General features: G+C 34.7%; 1 protein-coding gene across 1 annotated transcript in view; it reads right to left on the bottom strand.

Moving 5' to 3' along the window:
* galnt1 (UDP-N-acetyl-alpha-D-galactosamine:polypeptide N-acetylgalactosaminyltransferase 1) overlaps positions 1 to 17,874 on the bottom strand; it is a 216,068-nt gene that overhangs the window by 128,180 nt on the left and 70,014 nt on the right. Inside the window, exon 2 of the mRNA XM_056474779.1 lies at positions 7,397 to 7,505. The gene's annotated coding sequence lies outside the window, so the exon portion shown is untranslated. The remainder of the gene's footprint in view (positions 1 to 7,396; positions 7,506 to 17,874) is intronic.

Below are 17,874 nucleotides of genomic sequence, written 5' to 3' on the forward strand. Positions count from 1 at the left end.
TGGTTGCTAGGTATGTTTTGTTTGTTTGTGTGCGGCTCAGACGTGTTTTCTTGCTATGGTTTAAAGCACACAGTTTCTTGACGCATTCATTTCAGTCTCCAAACTTACATCCACTGCTCTCTTTATGTGTGATTATATGTGTGTGTGTGTGCATGTGAACGCGAGTGTGTGTGTGTATCTGTACGCGGTATGAAAGTTTTCTCCATCTTGACATAGAAAAAACTAATGTCCTTAAGTAAACATACTACTAAACCCCAAGTCGACACTGGAGAAAAGACGAATGGAGAAAAAGAAAAGAAGGAGGATGCAGTTGAAGAGACTGATGATTCTCACTTTCCCATAAATCTTATGTGTGTTGATGAGAACGGGCCTAGCAGTAATATAACACTATAACAGGATCCATGTTTTAAGGGACCTGCGGTTTTACCCAACAATAGTGCACAATGCAAGTCTAATTTCGGAAACCGGTAGAGAGTGATGATGTCACCAACTTTGAGACAAAGTGCGAGGTGAATATGTGTGTGTGTGACCAGAAATAGACACGGTGAACAGGAAACTCTCAAGGTTTCGTGATTCTATTCTCAACACAGCTAAAACAACACATGGTTTTCCATCTATTTGTTTTAAGGAATTGTGAGTTGAAGAGGGAAGATTGAGAGGAAATCATAATGACTTAACAAAGCTACTGAAAGTGGATTATTTGAGCTGATACGGTTGCATTCATCACCTCTACACTACATACTGTGACCGTGAATTTGGTGTAGATATTTTTGGAATGTTAAATCTTCACAATGTCACAAAATCATTCAAGTCCCTCAAATAAAAAAAGGCTGGTCATCCATTAAAAGACAAATGGACAAGAGGACAAGATAATGCAGAGAATCTCAATGGCTGTCGCACCCAAATTGAATACCTTGGGCCAAATTGGGCTAGAGCTTTGGGCAACTCTTTTGCTATGAGTCTATTTTTTCAAATTCATATTTCTACATTCATATTTGAAATTCATATATTCAAGATTCAAATTTAAAATTCACACAGCCGCTGACTATGGTGGCATGATATTGGGAAATTCTGACATTGCGATATTTTATTATTCTACGATAAATATTGGGATATGAATACAGTTTCACCAGATGGTTTAAATAGCACTCTTTGACTTTTTCTGGAGAGTCTAACAGTATTTAGGTACAGTTCACAAGTTCACCTGCTCAATCAATATATTTATTTATTTATTTGTTTGTTTATTTGGCAGGGACAGTGTACATTAATTAGCATTTCTGCAAATGGACCAGAATTAGCCAGAAGGCTAACCTAAAAAACAATACAAAAATTATACAATCAATCAAGCATAGTTAAGAAGTTATAGTTAAAATCCTTTAATACAAGCAGTCAGATATATGAACTAGGCATGGGACGATAACCATTTTCAGGGTTTACCGTGGTTTGGAAAAGTCAAGGTTTTAAAACAGTCAGAAATTTCTGCTATACCATTCCTAAGGTATATGTAAGATTTTTTTATTTATATTTTTTGTTGTTTTTTTTAGGACAACAGTTTCTCCAGCAGAAAAAGATCTCCAAAGATGCCATTTAAATTGTAGAAAAATCAGTGTTTTTGAAACTAAAGAAGAGAGCAGAAGTCAATAAATGACTTTAATTATTCAGCTTGACATGTTTACTGCTCCAAAACATATTAAATATTTCTCAAAATAAAATATATTGTGTTCAAAGGGGAAAAAGTTTTCGTTTTTTACCCAGACATTTAAAAAGAATATATTTTAGAGCAGTAATCACAATACCGTGATACCGTGAAACCTTGATATATTTATTCAAGGTTATCATATCGTCAGAATCTTATACCCACCCATGCCTATATGAACTGTAATTTAATTTAATCTCCTCAAAGCATTCTTTTTGAATGCATCAAACAAAACTCAAGTACATTCACAGAACATCATGAGCATTTATAACAAACAAATAAATGTATTTTTTAAATAAATGTATTATTCTGCATGCATTTTGGGCTTTGTAGAGCGAGTTCTTAAACACCTGTGATTGGCCATTGTGTTCCCGCTATCAACAGAAATGGCTGCAATTAACTCTGAGTGACGTGGATACGGATAAACAGCCACGGTTACAGTCTAAAACGTGCTGTTATGCCAGCTGATCCATGATAGAGTAACACGTTCGTGTGTGTGTGTGTGGATCCACAAGAATCGCCGCTGTAACAGTTGGCTGCTTTTTAACATTAGTTGGATCGTTTTAATTACTCGCGCCTGCCTCCCTCGCCATAGTAATAATCAAAATAAGCTTTGGCGATTTGAAAATCACACCTTTTCAAATCACGATTTCGGTTAAAAATCGATTAACTGTGCACGCCAAGTGTGAACGCAAGGTTAGTTAACTGAGAATCTTTACAAACAGTTGTCATAATCAGAGAACGGCTATCTTTTTGTCAGCATCATCAGATTGAATCGATTTCTGACAAAATGTGGATGAAACTTGCCTTCGACTAATCACCCAGACGTGGAAATAAAATGTTTGTCTTATTTTTAACTAGATATTTTGTTTTTCTGCAATATATTTTGCTATATAATACAAATTCATAAACGATGACCTAAATAACTCTACTTGGAAAGAATTCATTAGTTTATTATGAAATTCAATATTAATCAAATGTAAAATATCTGTAGAGTCCTCATTAAATAGTGAAGTATTAATAATTAAATACGATCAATCTTTGTTAAATCTGTAAATTTTAGAATTTCTTGGATTAAATTTGTTTGATATCTCAGTCACAGATCTTAAAAACACATCCAAATGAAAATCTTTCGCTCTATTAGGGTTAACCTTTGCAATGGCTCTGCAAATCGTTTCGTGAAATGTGGTTCCTTGTTATCAAAATCCCAATTCAACATTGCAGATTCTGCAATGTGACTATTGCAGATTTGCAGATTGCGATATCGATATTGCGCAGTCTAATTTTTAACAGAACCCAGAGTGTGTGCAGAACTCAAGTGTTTTGTTTATGTGGTGTTTTCTGCAGCAGAAGTTGACTCTTTAAAAGAGCTACATGTTTGATTAAATGCAAATGTTCATTAGAAGCTCCTCTCATGATTTAATTTTCAATACAGCTAAAACAAACAGCTTTCCCATCAATTTGATTTAAGGAACTGAAGTTTAAAGGGAGTGAGAGAGAGAAAATTATGATCTAATAAAGCAACTTAAAGAGGAACATTTTCAGGCAGAGCATCTACACACTGTAATGTTGAGTTTGGTGTAGAAATCGTACTGAAGTATAACTGCAACATCCCTCAAGCTTGTGTTTCAACTTCCCTTTCCTCTCACTGGTGATTACATGCCTCGGGCACAGGCTCTTTCAAACCAACCCGACTAGCAAACTACACACACTGAAAGACTCTCAAAAGAACGGAAAGCAGGGTGACGGAGATGGGGGGAGAGCTGTGATGCAAAAACTGCACCCAATGCAGAAAACAAACACAAATTGATTACCAATGCAAAGCCAGGCAGCAACAGCAAGTACAATTAAATACTTCAATTTGCAATCATTCAGCCATTTTGTGGTGTAACCCTGATCAATATGCATTAGTGTGTATTTAAAGTTTAGAGCACGACAGACACACACTTACATTAAAACAAATAGCTGAAATTTAAACCATACTCTTCCATACTTAAACCATACCAGTTTCTTCAACTTAGCACACCTTTTGATTTAATGTGATCAAAAGATTATATCAGAACTTGAAAACTTTCAGCATCCTTTCATCACTAAATGTTTGCTTCTTTGATTGCTTTTTGTTAATCAAAATCTTATTGCCACTTTCAAGCTTAAAGCATGAAAAGCCATACAAAAAATTTATTGGTCCATTATCATGTTTGAATTCACTGAGGAAATCTCTTTTTTATATTGTTTTTCCGCATTATGGCAAAAAATGTAGGTAAACTCTCCAAAACATTTGCAAATAATGCTTATTGTGTGTATTTTTAATCAATAAAATGATAGCTGCAAATTCCAGCTTATGAACCCTGTCAAGATTGTTTTAAAAATGTAATTTCTGACAGAGAATGGAAAAAAAACTGCAATAACATAAAAACTAGGGATGAACCGATACCTTTTTTTGGAACTGATCTGATCTCGATACCAAAATTCTGAGTATCGACTGATGCGATCCCAATACTGTGCCGTTTTTTTTATTTTTTATTATTATTATTAACATAATACAGTTTCTATAGTTCTGGTGATAAACTCAAATAATATATCTTCTTTAGTAAAAATAACAGACCTATTGGCCTACTGTATATGATAGATGGCACAATCTAACTAAACATGATGCTTGCTATAAACTATGAGCTACATTATTTGAGCATTGATAATGACATTGATCTGATCTCTTGTGGTCCAGCTTATGTTTCCTTTTTAAATATTAAGATTTTTCTTTGAAATCTGTGATGGGCTACCACTATTGACCCTAACCTTTTAGCAAAACTTGATATTTTCCAGCAGGTCTGAAGCCAGAGGCCAGTTATACTTAATAAACTACAGTTTTACTTAATATTCCCTTGCCTAAACTCGCCGCGAGTCAGACAGAGAAACTGAAAGCATGTGTGAAAAATAAATTTTTGCCTGAAAATGTTCTTTTTGAAATGAATTTCGTTTGCTATAATTTGTTGGTTATTTTTAATGTATTTTTTGGTCAGTTATCTACAAAATAAACAAGAATAAATGAGGTGAAGTTCAAAACAAGGTCCGCTTATAAGCCTATGCTTCAGCGCACAAACTGACAAACAGGGCTGTTGAATAAAATATTAATATATAAAATTACAGTGAAATATTCACAGTTTCAGGGTAGCCTACATTAGATTAAATCATTTTCTCTTAATGACAATCCATATGCGCCGAGCTGGCAGTTTCACTTTATTAATTTAATCAACTACTTTGACCACAATAAGCCAGGCTTTACAAACTATTCGCACCACTAAAAGTATTCCCCTCGGAAGAAAAGCTATGAACAGTGAATGAACAGAAACTTATTGTAAGAATAATCTTGCGGAGTAGCGCATGTCAAGTCTGCGCATCACTGACACAGCGCAGGTAATAACCCTCTCTACTCCAGTGAATGCGATCTGCTGATCTAACAGATGCAGCGCATTAAGCGCAATAAGAGTTAGAAACAGCAATGATCTTCATGTTGCAGGTCAAATTGAAGCCGTTTATTGCAAAACTAAATGCATTTCTCCACCGATTACTTATTTTAAAAGCAACTATTAGTCTTGGAGAAAGTTTTTCGTGTTGTCATCAACGCGACACGCAGTTTGAATTGTAAATGAATGGAGAATGATTGACAGGCGCAGCGGCGGGAAGCGCTGAAGTGAACATGAACTTAACCACTTGAATATTCATCTGTACTTCACATTAAACTGTAGAATGGCTTCAGAACATTTGGGATATAGTAGCCAACATGACAACTTTCTAGTGCCTTATAATAAGCTACCTTCATGGCTTTTGTTGGCTTATAAATTACACAGAATATAGCGCACGTGCAAAATCAGATTTGGATCGGTACCAGCTGGCTGATACCCGATCCCGCAAAAATATGCAACATCAAACCAATATCCGATCCAAGTATCAGGATCGCTGAATCCCTAATAAAAACACAAAAACTAAATATTAGCTGTCTGTAACTGGCTTGGGCCTGTTAAAACCATTTCAGTGTTGAAATCAAAAAAATTCCCAAATAATGTTTTATAAACAGTAATGAACTTTAATGTTTCCAAAGTAGGGCTGCACGATATTCAAAACATCTGATATTGCGAAATTTACATTTTCTGCAATAAATATTGCGATATGAATACTGTTTCAGAAGATGGCTTGAATAACTCTATTTAATGGATTTCTGGGGAGTCTAACAGTATGCAGGGACACAGATATTGAATAACCACAATAGAAAAAAATGCTTTTCTTACTTTGTTTTCTCTTGTTTATAGTCCAAATATCCAAAAATTCTTAGAGCAAGTAAAAATATTGTTTTGTTTTCACCGTCAAAAGAAATAAGTCATAATTAAGAGATGTTTCTTAACACAAGCTAAAATATCTGCCAGTGGGGTAAGTGAATTAATCTGGTTTTTGGTTTGAAATGATGATATTTGGACGAGAAACAAAACAAGAATTCTAAGTAAATCATATGAATTCCATAGAAAACAGTGATTAAATACAATTCTGTAGGTCCTACTCAGCTATAATTCAGACTCAACATTGCATATCTTTTCGATGTGACTATTGTGGATGCGCACATTGCCATATCAATGCTAAAACTATATATTGTGCAGCCCTATACCAAAGATTACCCAGCAGACACACAACGTCATAAGACGCTAATATTATGTTAGATTTAGGTCACTAGCATCTAACAACAAGGATTTTTTTACTTTTAATAACGACGTGAAATGATGGTGATCTTTGGTTGATTTTAGGTTGTGTTGGAAAGCGGCCAAAATCCAACATTGGGTCAACGTAATAAACCGTCAGGTATGGCAACCAAAAAGTTTACATCTGATAGACGTCATATTGGTAACCTCCACACAATGGCAAGGAGTAACATCATTAGATGTTGATATTTTGTTGTTTTTAGGTTACGTTGGAAAGTACCAGAATGCAACGTCTGTCCAATATTGGACATTGACGTCGGCCTGACGTTGGGTTCTGACGTCAACCCGATTTTCATTTCCAAACAAAATGCAAAATGCAACTTCCCATGACGTTGTGGTACAACATCAATCTGACGTCTTGTGGATGTCCTGTGCCTGCTGGGTAAAATCTAAAAAAAACATTAATGACTATTTTTAAGGGGGGGTCACTGTGATGTAATTATTAATAAATATTTACAGTAAATTTGTTATCAAATGATCTTTGAATATCCCTGACAATATATTTTTTAAATAAAAATAATGTTACAATTTCATTGGTAAAAATTACAGTAAAAAATGGATTAAAGTTATTTGCATTACATTATTTACTGAGACAAAGGTTGAGACATTACAGTTTAACGTTTTGATGCTTAAAATGCCCTTTTTATTAACACTGTAGTCAAATTAAACTTGAGAACAACTTAAATACTGAAATGTTTTTAAAGTTCCAGTGGCCCACAACTGAAGAAATAACCAATTACATAAAGCAAAAAAAAAAACACATTTCTTTTGCAAAGACTCAAGAACTCTCTGCTGTCAGGCACTGTAAATATTTGTGAAGTGCTTCATTGTGACACTGAATTAATCCTGTAGCATTCCGAGTAAAACTGAGCTGACATTATTTTCCCTTTGTATAATAAAGAGACTAACAGCAATTGCATAATGACATAATTGCTGTAGATTCAGTGCCTACCTGTTGAACTGAGGTTAGAGCAGGAGAAGCAAGGGGGTCTCGTGTCCTACAGTGCAGGGGCTCCAGATGAGGGGAGGAGCCACAGAAACCTGCTACTCACGCATGCTCTCTGTAACACAAAAAAAATACAGCTGTTAGAGGGGTTACATTGTGTAAAATTACTTCTACAATAATAGTGTTCGTTTTTTTTTGTGATGATGAGACACTATATTTAGCTAGCATAAGATCTAGCAGCAAATCTGCATGATCTGTCAACGAATAATGCACTATTCAAGTGTTTAGTAAATACCATTAAAAATAAAATATAAAATAAATATTTTCCAAGAACAGTTGGGTTCAAATGTCTAATTTATGGAATTTTGAGGTAAAAAGTTATTTATTTTATAGAAAATATATAAATGAGCATTATTTCCCAGTGCTGGGTTGCAGCTGGAAGGGTATCCGCTACATAAAACATATGCTGGATAAGTTGGCAGTTCATGTGAGGACCCCTGATGAAACAGGGACAAAGCAGAAGGAAAATGAATGACTGAATGAATGAATGAACATTAACATTAAAATGTGTATACTTCTCACACACATTATAACCTAAAGTGCACCTAGGTGTATATATAGCAAACAAGTCTTTAATAACATCCAAAATGTATGCATTTGATCACTTGATCTAGAAGTTTAGCCCATAATTAAAAGATACCACATTGTGCGTGCAATCACACATGAATTTTCACCCTTTTACACAGACCTTTCGATATGATCAGACAGATTTTGATTACCGATAGCTCTTAATATTTGGAAGCTGATTATTTACCAAAATATTGACCAAAATATTGACCTGTAAATACAAATATCACTCCATCACTCACAATTATTCAGCTTGTTCCCTGATTTATCAGGGGTCGCCAGCGGAATAAACCGGCAATTATTCTGGCATACATTTTATGCTGAGAATGCCGCCTAAATACAAATCTTAAAATGTTAATTTTTCTGAACCTGATTACTAAAAAAAACCTACACAAATACAACGTACAACTGATTTAACTATTTTAAAACTTTAGTTTGGCACCATCATTCTTTTCCCCAAATCATTTATGAGCACGCATTTAGAAATGTGCCAAATGAGAGATTTCATAGTATTTTCAACAAGCTAATTTCCACGTTGCTTTAAAATGTTATGATAATGTTTATAATAAAATTTATTACCGATATACCGATACCCTGATATAGTGATCAGCCGATACAGAGTACCGATTTTGATGCTTCAAGCTTTATAATGGATTAAGCACATTTTCCTCTAAGAATGATACTCAAGTAGAGATCCTGCCTACCTAGGAAAATAAATAAAGGATACTGTACATACTCCCTTAAGAATGTCTCTTTTAATCATGTAGGTGTGAATATATCGTGGTCAGAATCAGCTTTACAGAACATGATAAAAAGCACAGAAAAAAATGATAAGAAAATTTATTAACAATACAATTTGGAAACATTGCAAAGGATGAAATAAGATTTCAATATCTCAATCAAGAAAAAGTTTGGAGCACATATTTGATGCCTAAGAAGTGAAAATGCACACCTATAAATCCATTCCTTACTTACTCAAAGGAAATAGGCTTATAAAACTACTGTTTATTGCAGTAAGTAAATTACAAGAAGTTATATTATTAAATATTCCAGTTAAAGACTATCATTTTTCATCAAAGTTTTTTTTAAATTCATCTAATATTTCCAGCCAGGTTTTAGTGAACTTGGAATATTGTCAAAAACACAGAACTCTTAGTTCTTTTATGTAAAAAGGCCGAAATACATGCAGTAGCTGCTGTGTGTATGACCCAGGTTCGCACATGCATCTTTCTTTTCTAGTAAATGCATAAACAAACACTTGCGATCGGTTCATGAGATCAGCCAGATTGGCGAGTACTGATCAGGTCATAAAATGTGATTATCGGCCGATACCGATCTCCAGCCGATCAATCGGAGTATCTTTCACAAAAATATTCTGTTTTGCTTGTTCAAACTTCTTAAAATGAGCTGAAACAACACAATTCTTGAGATTTTATTGGGACAACTTAATTTTTTATGTTCAATCCACATAAATTTGTTAAAAGTGTTATGTTAACTTAATCGATTTGTGTTGGGTCACCATGAATGAATTATGTGGAACCCTGCATTTTTTAAAGGGTAGTTGACACTACAATTTCTGTAGTTCCGTAGTTTTTTAGTTTTTATCTTTTCTACTTTAAACATTCAGTTTAAAAGATTACTTTGTAGTGTTTTTATCAATTACGGTCATACTTTACAATAAGGTTTTGTTGGTTATTGTTAATGTATTTACTAACATCAACTAATGATGAACAGTACTTGTCCAGCATTTATTAATCATAGTTCATCATTTACTAACACATTATTAAAATACAAATTCATGTTTGTTACCATTAGTTAAATTAAAATGAACTAACGAACAACAGTATTTTCATTAAATACTGTAGTAAATGTACTGTTTGTTCATGTTAGTAAATACATAAACTCACATTAACTAATAAAACCTTATTGTAAAGTGTTACCCAAATTACATTATAAAACTCATATATGAACATGACATACATACAGTATATGTCTTTCTCTCACAACTTATTCTGAAAAGTACAGTAATCCCTAATACAGCCTGTGTGTTTATGTCTGTAAACATGTCATCTAAAAACTAATCTCTAAAAATCCTTCATTCGTCAGATTTTCCCTTTAAAAAGTGCACATTTTCCTTTTAAAAGGGTTTCAAGAGAAATACCACTGCGACCAGTGATTAAGCTGCAGACTTGTGGGAAATCAGAAATGGCTCTAAAAAAAAGAAGCGGCCACACGCAGTGTGTAAATCTATAAACCCAAAGAGGGAAGTCATGATCAAAAACGACTGCGAGATTATTTCCGACAGCCTCTCCTCCTCCAACTTAGTGCTCTTTCCAGCCTAATATATTCTTTCTTTGCCTTTCCTTCATTACCTCCTTCTCCTGCATATCAACTCAAGTGTGGAGAAGATGGAGTCAGAATCGCTTATTCCGGGTTATTCTCCGACATGCGTACCACATCCTGAGCCTAGATGAATAAAAGATCAGCATGCAGCTCAACATCTCTATCAGACGGAGATTGACACACACACACACTGAGCAGCGGTGGGGTTTTGAGTGAGGTGGAGGTCGCTGAGCTGCTTCGTTTCATCAAAAAACACTTCTCTAATCTCCTCACACACTGTACAGGCCTTTCCACAGCCCACCGCACAACGCACACACTTTCACACACCGCTTCCAAAGCCAGAGACAGTGTTTGTTAGACGAACTTCCCCAAAAGCTGATTGTGTTTCTGAGGTGTGCGACACTGCTAGTGCTAGAGCCTTTCCCAGGAACCATAGCAACAGCTGCTAGGTGAACAAAAGCCCAATTAAAGACTCTCATCTACTGTGGGCAGGTCAGCGCAGCAACAAACAACCCTGCATATCCTTCACAAAAAAATAATACATACACACTGGCATTTTATTGCAGACATTTTGTAGCATTTTATTTTAAGTCCACTTGTTAGGCAGTGTTTCTGGCTTTCGGCTTGATTTGCATTCTGCTTGAATACATGGTGGGTAAATGCAACTTAGATACAGTATTCGTTTTGTTTTATATGGTGACTGCAACATGTTTATTACTGTTTTTTTTTTGTTCTCCGTTTATTAGCTGTCATGTCAGGTTTTTTTCAGTGTTTTTGTTTAATAAAATGTACATTTAAAACAGCATAAACTAAAAATAAAGGTTTTACTGTATTTTACTGAAAACACACTGACCACACACATGGAGTCAAATCGGAAATTTTGAGAGAATAAACACAGATAAGTCACATTGGTACATAAATGACTGATTAAATCAGAATGAGTCCTTTTTTTGTTGCGATTAATTGTGGAAACTTGTATCACAATAAAATACGGTATTATCACGATAATGACCTAGGCTGCAAAAAATTACAGTCACACTTTATGTTAAGTTATAACGCTCGCTCCTAGCAAACCGTTAACTATGACTTTCGCCTGCTTTGAACTACTAATTAGCTGCTTATTAATATATAGTAAGGTAGTTGGGTTTAGATAATAAGTAAAATTAGGGATTTAGAGTATGATCATGCACAATGTGTACTTTGTTAAGACTAATAAACAGCCAATATCTTAATTAGGGCTGCACAATATATCATGATAACAGTACATGCAATATTCATATCGCATAGAGGTGCAATACATCACTATATATAATATCTGGCCTGGTTTTAATTCATTTGTAGTGTCTGAATGTTTAAATTATTAATTTTGTCTGGTTCTCAAATATGATTGGCTGGTAGCCATGCGATATTCTGCAATAACAGCCCTCGTACAGCCTCCTCACCCTTCTGTATTACTCTGGCCACATAGAGTGACAGCAGATCAATAAACTCACCACAGTTTGATAAGTAGTGCTGCTGTTAGACAACATAATGTACTTTAGAGGCTTTTTCAGGCAAGAATATAGTTGTTTAGATAGCAACTATGCAGTTCATTTATAAAGACAGTGCCTACTTTAATTATTTATAATTTCTGAGATACAACAATCAATCAGACAACAGTCGGTATCCATCATCCTATCATACTGAGCAGAGCAAAGACGGTTGACGTTCCGCCACAAGATGGCAACAGAGGCTGCATAAAAAGCCCTTAGGGGCAAAAACTCAGCGTAATTTTAAACTACAGTGATCAAATCATTATAAAACCAAGTAAATTACTTTCTAAGTCAATCTCTCTGTTTTGTATGTTGTAGTGCTGTACTTATACCAGTCTGGTAGTGTTTGTGGTTTGTGGTTTGTGGTTTGTGGTTTGCTTTGCTTTGGCTTTTTTGGGGTTAATTATTGTGATCTCCTGATTGCAACTGATAAATACTGGGAAATGTCTCTAGACTGATGACATTTCATGCTGTTCAGCCATATATTCTTAAAATCATCTGTTTTGTCATCACTTTAGACATTACACTAGAGAATCATTCAAGTACTAGCTCTAAAGTGACGTTTGTGAAGTAGCAACGGTTTCTACTGTTCTGACATCATCTGTAGATGTGAATGAATGGTGGAAGAAAGTAGTTCCTCATACAAAACTATTTTTAGACTCTCCATGTTTGATTTTCTTTTTTATACACAATAATGCCATCGGACTGTTCTATAGATGCAATATCACAGTCGTAGCAGAGCACCTGCAGCCTTGTGTCAACGTATGCCTCCCACCAGTGCCGATATACAGCCATATCATGCTGCAACTCGTGTGGTATTGCTCATTTAAAAAGCTCATAAAGTAGCTTTTCTCAGGGAAATGTTATATCACAAGAACTATCACTTCAGCTAATAAATATCTCAACAGCAATATTGCATATTTTTCTAGTATCATGCAGCCCTAATCTTAATGCGTGATCATACAGGTTCAGGGGGACTAAATGTTTCAAACCAATTACATTGGGAAGGATGATAAAGTAGAATAGGTAACACTTTGCAATAACGAATCAAAATCAACATTTAGAAATAATCATATCCTAATTATGTTAAAAATAAATGAAATAATTAATTAAAAATAAAATATTATGACTTTTTATTGGGCATTAACTAAGAAATTAACATCATAAAATAATTGTAGTTGTCATGACATTGACTTTACTATAATTATAATGTTAACAAATGGAACCTGACTGTACAGTTAACAAATAAAAGGTCACAGAATTTTCAATTTCATAGGCTAGATCAACATGTGAAAATGTTAATGGTTAAAAATAAATCATCTACTGCAATCTGAATATTCCTAAAAGGCACTCTAAAAGTTTAAATAATAAATATGTACTGTAATAAACTTCATCCCTGTACTTTGAACCACCCACAGTATTAACCATTGTGCATACTCATTATCAGAATACATTGAATTATTAAATACATGCATGTCTATTGAAATGACCTCTGTCATGCCAAATTGCCATACGCTATATTTTAAATGAACCACACTGTTAAATGCTGACCTCTTATTTAAATAAGATGATAATAATCATGACAGGCTCTGAACAATCTGTGTTTGCATCTTAATTTCCATAAACGGTTTAGAAATAGAGAACTGGCACAGAGTTCCGAGAGCATCTATAAGGCAGATCGTGTACTTTTATTTCAAAACAGCAAACAAAATCGTGTTTCCATTTAGAGAATGTCCTAAACTTTTTTCAAAATCAAAAGGAAATTTATATGGTCCATTAGTGATAAAGCTAACATTACTGACTGCTTACATTTGGAGCCTTCATTTCTTTCAGCCTCTACAACCATTTGTAGATCTCTATCTCCAGTGAATCACTAACAGAAGTAAACAGTACCAATACTGTAAGCACCTGTAGTAAAAGTAAGAGCAGAAATGAGCAGCCACAAAACCACACGTTAAAACAGGTCACCTCTCTGCATGTGTTTTCCGGCAGATAAAACAAAGTCTCGATCACACAGAATGTCTACCCTTGTTATCAGAAGCCATTTGTATTAACCCCTCTGAAAACACACATACTATATATATATATATATAAACATTCGCCAGTTGTCAATAAAGATCAATTGACTTCTGTGCTTCTGAACTAAATTGATCACAAATTCTTCCAATTACCAATTTATGAGGCTCACAGATCTGCATTCCCCAGGAGAGCTGGCTGACTCGCTGTCCTAGTGACATACATAACCACACCCAGTGAAAACTTTATTACTTAGATTCAGCAACGACGCATTCTTTTGATCAAAAGTGAGAAGAAAAATGTATTCATTTTCAAATGTTCATCTTTCTATTCATCTAAAAAATCATGTAAAAGTTTTATGTTTTCATAAAACTCAAAATATAACTTGGTCATATGCTGGTAAAATGGCAAATTATTTATGTGGAATGCTTTTTTTTTTAATTATTTAATTAATTAATGTTGTGTTTATGTCCTAGAACAGAGATGCCCAAACTAGGGTATGGGATGATTTGGCCCATCATCCCATCTGAGAAGAGAGGGCGGATGATGGGGACTGTTTAGAGATTTTTTTCAAATCTAATGTAATCTTTAGTTTATTTGTTTTATTGTTAAAAGCTAATTGAAATAAATGTTTCAATTAAATATTGTAAATTTATCAGATTTAGTTTAAATGTACATACCTGATGGATAGAGGGCAATACAGAGACTTTGGTGAGCAAATCAAGGCAAAGGCAGATTCAGCTTGACTAGTGTATTCAACATTGAACTCCACTGTTATGTTTTTTATTGCAATAAGTTATCATTTAAAAAGTTATACTGCATTAGTTAATACGATTAGTAATTTTTTAAATTTATTTTTAAATATTCTTAAATAAATTCGAAAATTGCCCATGGCAACTTAAATGTAATAGTTTGATATATTTACCTTCGGCCCACGGCTCATAATGATATTTGGTTTTTGTCCCTTCGTACGAAAAAGTTTGGGCACACCTGTTCTAAAGGCATCAACATTAATTCAAGTTGTGAAATAAATTGAATTTAAATATTCAATTTGTCAATATAAAATCGTTTGTGTCAATATGTATCCCTTGTGTGTTTCACACACTTTTTTAAAATCAAAAGGAAATTTATATGGTGCATTAGTGATAAACGCTAACATAACTTCTTACATTAGCAACCTTCATTTCATTCTGACCTTGTTCAGCCTCTACAACAGGGCCACAGGCCAAAGTTGGCCCATTCTAACCTTTGATTTAGACCACTATTTCATTTGAAAAGAGAGGAAGAATAATGAGTTGGAGGTTGGGGCGAATATTTAAAATGTAAATACTAAAACTCCCAAAAATACCAGAGTTAAAAGAATGGACCAATATAATGACTAAAACAGTTTCGTATGAATGTTTAATTAACAAATTACATAATAAGGACAAAGCAGGGGTCCCTGTATGTAACCCAGTGTGGGAAGACTTTTGGTCTTATGTGACGATGTCTTGTAACACAATTTAAAATTACTGTACTTTTGTCAATAATAACCACTGTCTACATCCTAGCTTTCCTTTTAGTAGGTCTGCCAGTGATCATCTGTTAAATGTGTTTGTACTCTTCAGTCATGTAGCAGAAGAAAACATTTTGAAAAAACTTGAATTATATTAAAAAATGTAAATACTGTCTGTCACTCGACGGGTATCAGACAATGCAGAAAGCATCATAGAGCAAATCAAGGCAGGTGCAGCTAGTGTATTCAGCATTGAAAACTTAATGGGATTGTTTATGTTTTTTCTGTAATAAATTCATTAAACTTTTTTTAAAATATACTGTATCCATTATTAGAGTTTAAAACAATATTTTCTAGCTATTTTTAAATATTAAGAAATAAATTAGATTACTCTTGGAAAATTAAATGTACCTTCAGCCCACAGCCCTCAGTTAAGTTTGGTTTTTGGCCCTTCATAAGAAAAAGTTTGGGCACGCCTGCTCTACAACCATTTGTAGATCTCTATCTCCAGTGAACCCCAAACAAAAGTAAGCAATACCAATGCTGTTAGCACCCGTAGTAAAAGTAAGAGCAGAAAGGAGCAGCCACGAAACCACTCAACTGTTTTTAACACTGATAATAATATGCAATGCTAAAATACTCACAATATACTGTTCTTACTATATTTTTGAGAAATTAATTCAACTATGCATCTATATATGCATATAAATACTATATATGCATGTACTATGCATACATATATGGTAACATTATAAAGTAATAAAGTACAGTGATAAATTATAAACAGTAATATACAGTAATAACTTATAAAACAGTTTATAAATTATTCATTCATTGTCTTTTCGGCTTAGTCCCTTTATTAATCTGGGGTTGCCACAGCGGAATGAACCACCGACTTATCCAGCATATGTTTTACGCAGCGGATACCCATCCAGCTGCAACCCATCACTGGGAAACTTCCCTACACGCTCATTCACACACATACACTATGGACAAATAAGCTTACCCAATTCACCTATACCACATGTTTTTGAACTTGTGGGGGAAACCGGAGGACCCGGAGGAAAACATGGGGAGAACATGCAAACTCCACACAGAAATGCCAGTTGACCCAGCCAAGGTTCAAACCAGTGATCTTCTTGCTTTAAGGCAAACGTGCTACCCATTGCGCCACCGTGCACCCCTAGTTTCTAAATTATAAAATAGCAAACTATTCACATTCATTCAATTTCTTTTCGGCTTATTCACTTTTTTAATCAGGGGTCGCCACAGCGAAGTAAACCGCCAACTTATCCAGCATATGTTTCACGTAGTGGATGCCCTTCCAGCTGCAACCCAACACTGGAAATCAACTAGCTTATTCAATTCACCTATAGCGCATATCTTTGGACATGTGGGGGAAACCGGAGCACCCGGAGAAAACCCACGCAAACATGAGGAGAACATGCAAACTCCACACAGAAATACCAACTGACTAGAGCTGCACGATTCTGGCTAAAATGAAAATAGCGATTTTTTTGCTTGAAATAAAGATCACGATTTTCTCACGATTCTGTGGATGTAAAATAAAGCTTGAGTCAGCAATTATTATTGTTTTTTCTCAAACAACAAACAACAATAATAATATTATGTGTAGGTCTACTGGTTTCTATAAATAATTATATTCTACTTATATTAATTCTGATGTTGAATTATGTTTGAGATATAGGCTTATGCTTGCAATCTGTCATTGACAACATTATTAGACCATTTAATTCACTTGTTAAATCAAAATGATATAGGCTAGAGTAGTTATCTTGACACTGTAAACATTTATTTTCATGCACAACTGTGTGTTCGCTATGAAAGAAATAACATATCAAATGCTTGTCGCAATCATAACTGTAAAATATGATTTATTAAATGATGTGCACGCTTTCGGTTTCATTTTCACTGCTAAGTGCTGTTCATACTTCGCGCGCGGCTCTCAAACGATCACTCTGTGCCACAAACTAAATATTATTTACAACTTTATTACCTGTTACTCACAGCCTATGCAGGTTCTGTTCACTAAAGTAGAAGCGCGCGCGTCTATCATTAAATAGGTTGCACGCCCGCCCTCTCTGTGGTAACAGCTCACGGTCAGCAGCTCACGTCACGTGTGATTTCCGAATACAGCATTATATGAAGACAAAAATGACATTTTAGGTGAATTATACCTTATAAATACAGTGTGTGACTCTTTCAACATCATTTGGAGGTGTCCATGTCGCTGAGCAATGTATTTGAAACAATGAAAAGACTCGCGCAGCCGCCTTTGCTTCTCTCCTGAACTTGAAAATATGATTGGCAGAATCGTAGAAATGCTGGATTAAGATCGCCTAGGGCAGGGGTGTCCAAACTCGGTCCTGGAGGGCCGGTGTCCTGCAGATTTTAGCTCCAACTTGCCTCAACACACCTGCACGGATGTTTCTAGAAAGCCTAGTAAGTGC

This window comes from Danio aesculapii, chromosome 16 (assembly GCF_903798145.1).
Source record: "Danio aesculapii chromosome 16, fDanAes4.1, whole genome shotgun sequence".
In the NCBI taxonomy this organism is placed as follows: Eukaryota; Metazoa; Chordata; class Actinopteri; order Cypriniformes; family Danionidae; genus Danio; species Danio aesculapii.